The following is a 9,912-nucleotide window of genomic DNA, read 5'->3' as shown; positions in this document are numbered from 1 at the left end:
GTCTTGGGCAGTGTTTTATAGAAGTGTGAAATGAACTAATACACCCAACATTATTAATGTCAAGTTGTATGACATACAAAAAGAGTTTACTCTTTTTGATATACAAAAGAGTTTATTAAATGATTTGCAAACAGATGAAAGTGCAACATTAATATACAGCAACATATGGAAAGCTCAATTTCAAATATAATTCAGATTTATCACCATACCTTATGGAAAAATTAAAAGCCAAAGTATCAAACAGGCAAATTAAAGTTTAAATAATTGTAATCAAATAAATTAAATTATGGGTTTGTCCTTCTCTATTTACTATTCTTTTATGTTTCAGTCAGTGTATTCTCACTCCAATGCCCGTGTGGACATGGCGCTTCTTCTCTGCTTTATCCTACACCCCCTTTTATATAGTAGATATGTTCCTTGTAGGTCTTCAAATGTTAATCTAGACTTTCAGAGGCTCTTCTACTAAATAATCCATAATATCAGAGACCGTTAAAGATAATAGCCCATGCCAACATCCAAACCTTGTAGCTGCTTCGAGCAAAATTATGTTCTCATATAAACACAGCAGTTGATTCATTAGCTATCCACGTTAATGATGCCAAACTCAAGGCATAAAATCATTGATGCTAGAGGAAGGAAAGAAGAGTACAATTGTCTTGGTTTCAACCAGGCTAGAATGCCGATCAATCTATGAGAATATTCATAATGTAAATTGGATGCTACTCTGTCAACTAGGCTGGAGTGCAGTGCCATGATGATAACTTACTGCAACCTCAACCTCCCAGGCTCAAGTGAACCTCTTGCCTTAGCACCCCAAGTAGTTAGGACTCAGATGAACACCACTATGCTGGTTAATTTTTGTTTATTTTTTTGGTAGAGATAGGGTTTTGCCATTTTTCCCAGGCTGGTCTCAAATTCCTAGGCGCAAGTGATCTGCCAACCTCAGCCTCCAAAACTGCTGGGTGTTAAAATGCATGAGCCACCACTCTCAGGCAAACATCAATATTTAATGGCTTCACACAATAGAAGCTCATTCTCTGTTCAATGGAGGTGGTGTGGCATTATATAGTGACTGCAGACTTTGTGGCAAGGCTCACAAGTAAACTAGAGCATTCATATGCAACTGGTCAAAGGGTGCACAGAGAGCTGATGATCATGAAAGAAGTTTTTATGGATCAGGCTTGCAAGTGGCGTACATTATTTTTCCCACATTCCATTGGTAAGGACATAGTAATATGGCCAATCTAACTATAAGGAAGATTGGAAAATGCAGGTTACATGTCTGCCAGGAAAAAGATATATTAGATGCCTCCACAGCAAATCAGTTTAATTCCTAAAGGACCTTGAGCTTAAATTCATTAGGATATGACTTTATGCTAAAATCATTATCATAGTATGATTTAATAGTTTTCTGATGGGATGGTGGATATTGTCTCTTGTCTCAGGGAGGAACATTTGAATATTTCATTCTGTAAATTTAGAAATTTCCAGTGATAGTAACTTCATTCACCAGGATTTATTGTGGTGTCTTTCTCAATCAAAATATTTCAAACTTCCATTTCTTCTGTAGCCCATTATTTTTGGTACTCTGAGGTTTCATTGTATGTGAGTTTTACCTAACAACACAACTCCTGTTCTTTCCTTTGAGCATGCGTTTTCCTGTGCAAAAGAGATATTGCCACTACTTTTGTAATGGAATTTCTTATACCTATGAGATTTGCTTATTGGAAAAGTAGCCCACGTATCCCTTTAATTGTTTCAGTTAGCCAGTGATTTTTCAACAGGTGTGTAAACTAAAGCTCCTATTGATATTTTGTAAGTATATATACTTAGTGGTTTGTTAAAGTCTCAACTTGAAGGATTGTGCTCTTGGGAACACTTATTTTCCTGAGATATAAAGTGTTCTGTATTTTAAATATGCATTTCTGCCTTATTTTACTGCTGTTTGTACTATAGGCTATTAATGTTCTCTTTTCCTGTGATATACAGCTATCACTTTTGGGCAAATTACTGGACATCCTAATACTTAAATGTGCTTCTTAACTCCTTTTTCTTCTACTATAATTGTAGTTCTATTTCCTGAAATTGAGCCATTATTTCTGTTCCCTTTGCTTTCTGCATCAGATGTTATTTCTGGTTTATAACATATTCCTCTAGATTTTGTCTTGTGGTTTCCCAGAATTATAGAATTGAAAAATCTTGGGTCACTGAAATCAAGTGATTCAAAAAAGTCTCATCCACTTCCATCTTCTTGAGTTGAATAATGTCACCAGTAAAATGATATCATTAAATCAATAGGTAAACCTGATCTGACCTCAGTCTATTATAGTCTCACTTTATCTAGAGTTATCCAGTGACTTCTTTTTATATTCTTTCAAGACAAAGTTTAACTGGAATTTATCTTATAGAGGTATACTTATTTAAATATTAGCCAATAACTCTGAGTACTTTCTACAAATAATTCTATTTTTTCTCTCAAACATTTCCATATTATCTAAATACTACTAAGTGTTTATGGAGAACTTAAAAGTCAAAAGGGCAAATTATCTTGCACATTAAAATTCAGAAGTTCAAGAGATTATTCTCAGTTCAGATTGACAGTTAAAAAAATTCAAGGGATAATTTTCAATTTTTTTTACTATAAAATCTTATAAAACAAAAAAAACATTGTGACCTTTGATTTACGATGTGGGTCAAGCATGTGGTAAACAGTAAAGTCTACCTTGTGGAGCTCTAGACTGGGAGAGAATCAGATAAGTAAGCAAGTTCCCTGTTTATTTGTAATCAGTCATATATTTAATTATTATGTATATTTAATTGCTCAATTACTTGTATATTTCTTGGTAAGTGCAGTGTGTGCCCATTGGTATCTTTTATGAAGATCGCCATTAGCCCTGCAGGTAGAATTAAACGTATCTTTCTTTGTTACAGTTTCCATGAATTCTGAACACATAATTAGGGTGTCTATACTAAGTTATTACATTGTTTATGATCATATTTTTTCCCAGTTTCTTTGCTGTTGATGGTAAGAGCAGCTAATTATTTGCGTTAGATGGTTAGATGGATTCTTGCTAACTCAAAATGACCCAGACATAGGTTGAGTCAATAATTAGTCAAAATGCCTTCTTTAACCCCTTGCAATACATAGTTGAAAGAAGGAAACGGGTAACTTTTCCATGGCTTTTTTTTTTTTTTTCTGATGAAAAGCTATACATAGTACTTTGAAGGAAAGTTAAAGCCCAGATGGAAACCAGCAGATTTATAGGCTATAACAATATACAAGAGTATAAGTACAGTGCAGCAGCTAGAGTTGCTAATGCTGTTCAAATGCAGAGTCATTTCTAGGAGCTTTCCTGGCCAAGGCTGAGGAAAAGTCAATAGTCATGGGCATACCAGCCAGGAGGACTGAAAATGGTTTTTCTACTGGTCAGAGCTGCTGATAACCAGCATGTATCGGACCTGCCTACGTATTATGATAGCTTTTTATCTAGGGAGAAACCAGAAATTTACTATTTCTCTCAAAGATGATGACCAAAAGTGAAAATACACTTTTTTCCCATATTTCTCATCATTTTTCCTACCTTTTACATTAGACCATATCTGACCACTGCTTTATTATAGTTGTTAATGTTGCCTGTTTCTTTAATGAAATTAGACAACAACTTTTTATGGTGATTGGTGTTTTTTGTTCAATTGAACCATAGTTTGCAGAATTGGCTTATGTAATTCTTAGGTTATTATGCACTCTCTTCATTGGCCCACATCTAAACTTTTAACAAGGAATTAATACCTTCAAAATCATTATCCAAGAGAAAGTTGTAACCTCCATAATAATCTAAATCAAATTACATAATCCTGTGTACAAACCCATCTTGCTGCCATGTATATGTGTCAAATATCTTAAAAGTTATTTTTACATTAAGTAAAATGTTTATGAATATTTATAATTGTATAAACACTTATAAATATTTATATTTCATACATTTTAATATATTTCTTACCATTATTTATTATGTTTATACCTGAGTAACATATATTTAAAAATACATATATCTATATATGTATTTCTTCAAAAGTATGATATATTTAAATAATTATTTCTAAAAACTTTAATGTGTATTACATTCTTTGTGATTTGGAGGTGTTTACTTTCTTCACTTGATATTGTGAAGTAAGATATTGCTAAGCTTTAGAAATATGTAAGCCTCTGTATTTTATTCATTTTTCATATTGTATGACTATACTGTAATTGATTTACTCTCCCTTTGCTAGGCGTTTGGGTCCAGTGGTAGGCTGTCTTTAAGATGGCTCCCAATAATCCCTGTATCCCAGTAGTCTCACAATTAGGTGAGCTCCTCTCCTTAAATTTGAACGTGCTTCTATGAAATAGAAAATAACAAAAGTTATGAGATGTCACTTCCAAGAAGAGATTATAAAAATATAATGACTGCCGTCTCTCCCTTTTCAGAGTCCTCACTCTGGGAGAAGCAAGATGCCATTTTTAATGTTTTCAGTCCACAATCAGGAGCTATCACTAGCTAGACCAGTGAGGAAGAAAGCAGATTGTCCCCTAGCTGAGCTTTAAATTCACTATAACTCTGAGTATGACGTGGATCGCAGTCCTTCAAGTAATCCTGAGTCAGGCACTGTGATTCAAACTGTGAGATAATGTTTTAAGCCATTATGTTTTTGGGTAATTTGCGAAACAACAATTTATAAGTAATATAATTTGATGTGTGGGTTTTGTTATAGAGAAGAGTAGTAACATGAACATTCTTGTACCTGTCTCCTGCTACACACGTATAAGAGATTATTTAGGGGAACACAGCAAGAAGGAAAATTGTTGAGTTGTGAGGTATGTGAACAGTACCATGTGCTTTCCAAAGCAGTTACACAAATTTACATTTTCACCAAAAAATGTAAAACATAACATAGATCTGCATCATTTTAGGTTTTCCCACATAATGGGTTTCAAAGTGCATCTCTTCATTGTCTTGGTTTGTATTTGCCTAGTTACTGATGGTGTTTAACATCTTGACTTATGTTTATAGGTATATATGTTTCCTCTTCTGTTGTTTATTTATGTCTCTTAATCATTTTTCTATTAGTTACATAAGCTTTTTAAATTAATTTGCAAGACTTATGAATATCTTCTTGATAACCAATCCTTTATCATTTATGAGCATCAGAAATAACATTTTTGATGTCTGTTATTATTATTTTCCATTCCTAGAGTATGTTTAGATAAATTAGAATGCCTAATTTTTGTCTTTTCTTTACACTCAATACCTTTGTGTCATGTTTAATGAATTTTTACATATTACAGTTTGTAAAAAACATTAACCTAAATTTTCTAATGGGGCGGGGAGGGTTCTAGCTTAATTTTGACAATAAATGTCTTAATTTATCTGAGGGAGAAAGAAAATTTAATACTATTTAAACATAAGTAGCAAAATTCTTATAATTCTCTTTTACTGAAAACAGCCTTATTGCTTCACTGATTTTTACATGGCTTCTTTGTCCATTTACCAAAATTCTATCATGTATAGAACTAATTTTGAGCACCTATTCCACTGCACTCATCAAATTGTTGTTAGATGCACTGACACCACATTGTCCTGATAAATGTAACTCCATATAAAACATATTACAGGGTAAATCTTGCTTTTCTTCTTCAGAATTTTCCTGAACAATTTGAACTTTTGTTTTATATCTATATATATTTAAAACCATCTGTCACATTTCATAAAAATCTCTATTAGAATCATTATTAAATTTATATTTAATCAGTGTTATTTATATAGAATCAATTTTAGATTAAATATTAACTTTATAAATGTCTTCCTATTAATTAGCACTATCTCTCAATTATCTAAATTTTTAATGTCACTCACTAAAGTTCTGTACCTTTAAAATCTTGAATGTCTTTTTTTATAGTCATAGGAAATTTACATCCACTGCTCACCCTTAGAAAATGTGTCTCTCTTATTATGATTTTAGTGGTTTGCTTTTACACTGAGTTTTCTTATTTAATTTTGTTTCCAATATCCATTTATTTTACCACTTTTCTTGGGACTAGTGCTGCCAAGTGCTTCCTTTCTTTGAAATAAAAAAGTAACATTTAAGCATGTATATTGTTCGATTAGTGCAGAGTAAGAAAGTTTTAACTTTTTAAAAATTAATTGCATTAATTGAAAAAAAATGAAAATTGACCATCTCAATCTCAAAACTGGAGAAAATTTCATTTGCCTTGTCTGAGATCTTTTCTCAGGAAACCAACCATCAGACTTCCCAGATAGTATCAAGGAACTGAAACTTACCAGATGTCTTTATCTGCTGCATCTGGACAATAAGAGGCCAGAGTCCTCACCCATCATGATTATGTAACTGACCACCTGCTTCCTGTTGGACTAGCTCCTCTTCCTCACCCCTCCTTATTTTTTTCCCCCACGCCTGATTACTTTTCGTTCCTGCTATATAAACCATTAATTTTAGTCAGATGAGGAGACTGATTTGAGACTGATCTCCCATCTCCAAGGTTGTAGCACCTGAATAAAGCCTTCTACCTTGGCATTACTTATTGTCTCAGTGGTTGGCTTTCTGGGCAGTCAGCAATTGGGCCTAGAATGAACCCCTGGTGTTTCAGGAACAGATTGAATTGTCCTGGCATATTGTAATTACAGTATGAAAATTTGAAATAATCATTGACATATAAAGTTTTCTTTTACCTGATTTAATGTCAAGTCAATATGTCAACATTTGAAACTAAATATATGGCTCCAAAACAATTTGAAGCTAAAATAAGACTGAAACCAACCCAATACTGGGTTTATTTAGTTCCGTGGACAGTATTTTGGATAAACATAGAAGCTGACTCTTTTGGTCTTAAAGCTTGAAACTTACATTTGTTTTATCTGAGTTCCTTCCTCAAGAAAGGATCCCCATTCTTCTCAAAAAGGATTAAAAAAACTGAAACTCACCAAATCATCTCAACCAGATAATGAGAGGCCAGGCCAAGCCTCTCATTCATCATGTTTGCTTCCTTACCTCTCCTGAGTTTCCATTTTATCACACATAGTTACATTACTTCCCTGCTATATAAACCCCTAATTTTAATTGGTTAGGGAGATGGATTTGAGGCTGATCTCCGTTTTGTAGGCTGCAGCACCAGATTAAAGCCTTCTTCCTTGGCAATAATCAATGCCTCACTGATTGGCTTTCTGTGTGGCAAGCAGAAGGACCTGAACTGAACCTCTGGTCTTTTGGTAACAAAACTTATAGACATTCAGAAATGTGATTGGGGTGAAATTACTCTGTATAGATACATGTACATATTATTTTTATTAAAACTTAAGATGAGTTTTCTTCACTCAAAATTCTTCAGACAAATTAATCGGACCTCACTTTACGTGTTGTAAAATATATAGTTTTAATTTAAATAGGTATTAATGGGAATTAATAAATTTGACGTGAATATTTTGCAACCTAGAAAATAAGCATCTTAAAAATATACTAGTAACAACACAAAGTAAAATATGTATGTATATTCTAGGCCTTCCCTAAAAATCTAAATATCTTCTATATTTATAAAATTATAACTCTGCAACTTCTTCATGTAGAGCAGATTACTGGCAAGGATAATGTAGTAATAATGACTCTGATGTTTGCAAGGAAAAAAAATACTGCATCCTTAATTCTTCCTCTTTCTCCTTCACTTGTCTTTAAAACTTATATTTATTCATTTAGATGTAAATTATTATTAGATTTTTGTGAAATTTAATGAAAATTTCTATATTATTTGTATTTAATAAAAGTTATATTATTTTCAACTGTATAAAACATATTTTTAAATTTTTGTCATGATATTTATCTTCATGACAAAACAAATAAAGATTATTATTTTTAAGAAACTACACATTTTTATTCTGTTCTAATGGAACAATTTGTTTCTGTTGCTTTTTTTTTTCTCATGGTAGTAACAACAGAAATTATAATATTTATATCTAAACATTTAAAAACTAATTTTGCTACCTAAAAGATACACTATAATTGCTCAATATTTTCAAAAAGTAATAAAATCTATTTATTTGTAATTTACTCCCATTATTCTTCAAAAATCAAGTGGTTTTGGAAGGATAGAAAAGCCTTTCTGTGTAACTCAAAGTCAATGCCAGAGTACCAGACTCCTCTCTCTTTCTAATAACCTAGCATTTTCCCAAATTATTCTGTAAATTAGGTTGGCTTTCATTCATGTTTAGAAAGAAATATAGATTTATATCGAGTTTAGTAAAGATATGGATGTGCATATGATTCATTTTATTAGGAAGATACTGTGTATATAAACAAACATTTTTTCTTTGAATGTTTTAATTATATAATAAAGAAATCATCTATACTAACTCAACTTACTATGTACATTAATAGAACTTTACTTTTCAGCTTTCTTCACTAATACACTTCCACTGTCTTTATCAGTATCATTTTTCTATTCCAGGAAATTTATGCTCAGGAAGATAGAAATTGTAAACAAGGCTATTGTTTGTTTTAAAGACTTTCTCCACAATCCACTTAATATATAAAGATTGCTCAAATTTTAGGCAGATAACATCAAACAATTGTTTACTCTCCAGGCCTTTGAAATTTTCAATTGCTATATTCTTTGATTCTGAAATAGTATCTTCCCTGCTCAATCCAGTCAAATTCTTACATTGAAATATCTATCTTAAAGCAGACTGCAAAACCTCATAAATATTCCCCCCAATGATATTAAAGCTTTGACAAGGTAGTACCATCCTTTACTGAAACATTCGGTAAACTGAGCTTTGATTTAGGTACACGTTATGTTGGTGGTATTTGTAAGAAGACAGCATTTGACAAAAGCTTGCTCAATTGTGTTTTCTAATACCATGTGTATAAAATATATTTGCAGACAAACAAAGCTGCCTTAGCTTGTGTAATTCTGAAAGAGAAGTTATTAACAGGATTTTAGTATGATGTTACTCCTTGTGATACTCATGTCCAGTCCAAATCTGGAAGTTATTAACATATTTTTTGTATATTAGTTTGATTTATATGTTGAACCTCAAATCAAGGACTGTAGATGGATAATATTTTGTTATCATATGATTTTTGTATTATGCTCATGAAGTCTGAGGTCTAGGGAATACACCTTTTTTCCAAGGTCATGAGACAAGTAAATACAAAAACAAGGACTCAATTCCAGGTGCTTAGACAACTCCATCAGTTGTAGTTTCCCTCAAGCAGGTGGTAGGCACTATTTTCCATCTGTGGAATTAGTCACCCACAAAATTACTTTTCTCCATTTAAAATATTTAATCATCAGAACAGAGACTTGTGTTACACAGATAAAATTTAAGTATCCTCACTTATAAATTAAAATGTCTAATCCAAAGATATCATGTCACCTCTGATGCTGCTTGTAATCAGAAATCTGATACTTCTGTTGACTTTACTGCTCCATTAAATATTTAGTAATAAAAGAAATAAATCCATAGTTTGTATCTATTTGATTTCCAACTTGAAGTAATTCTGTTACTGGTTGTTGGATTCCTCTTAATTGAAAACACATTGCAAAGTAGTGGTGTGTGCTCAATCAAACTTGACTATCATTTGTCCGCAAAAAGTCATGCTCAATATTTTGCTAAAATCAATGTCTTAAAAAATAATCTTTTCTAGTTAAAGGAAAAATACAACAATCTTGTTAGGAAATAGCAAAAACCACTTCGATTATGAATGGCAGCAGTCTGCCTGACATATTTCATCAAATTTTAAGTAATTACTTATTGGTAACTGTTAAATGAAGGGGAAAGAAAACTAATACCAAATTTACTTTTAATTGTTAAAAATAACAAAAAGGGATTTATTTCTGACAAAGTGAACTGAGATAATGAA

This window comes from Cebus imitator, unplaced genomic scaffold (genome assembly GCF_001604975.1).
Source record: "Cebus imitator isolate Cc_AM_T3 unplaced genomic scaffold, Cebus_imitator-1.0 Scaffold100, whole genome shotgun sequence".
NCBI lineage: Eukaryota > Metazoa > Chordata > Mammalia > Primates > Cebidae > Cebus > Cebus imitator.
This window is presented reverse-complemented; position numbering follows the sequence as displayed.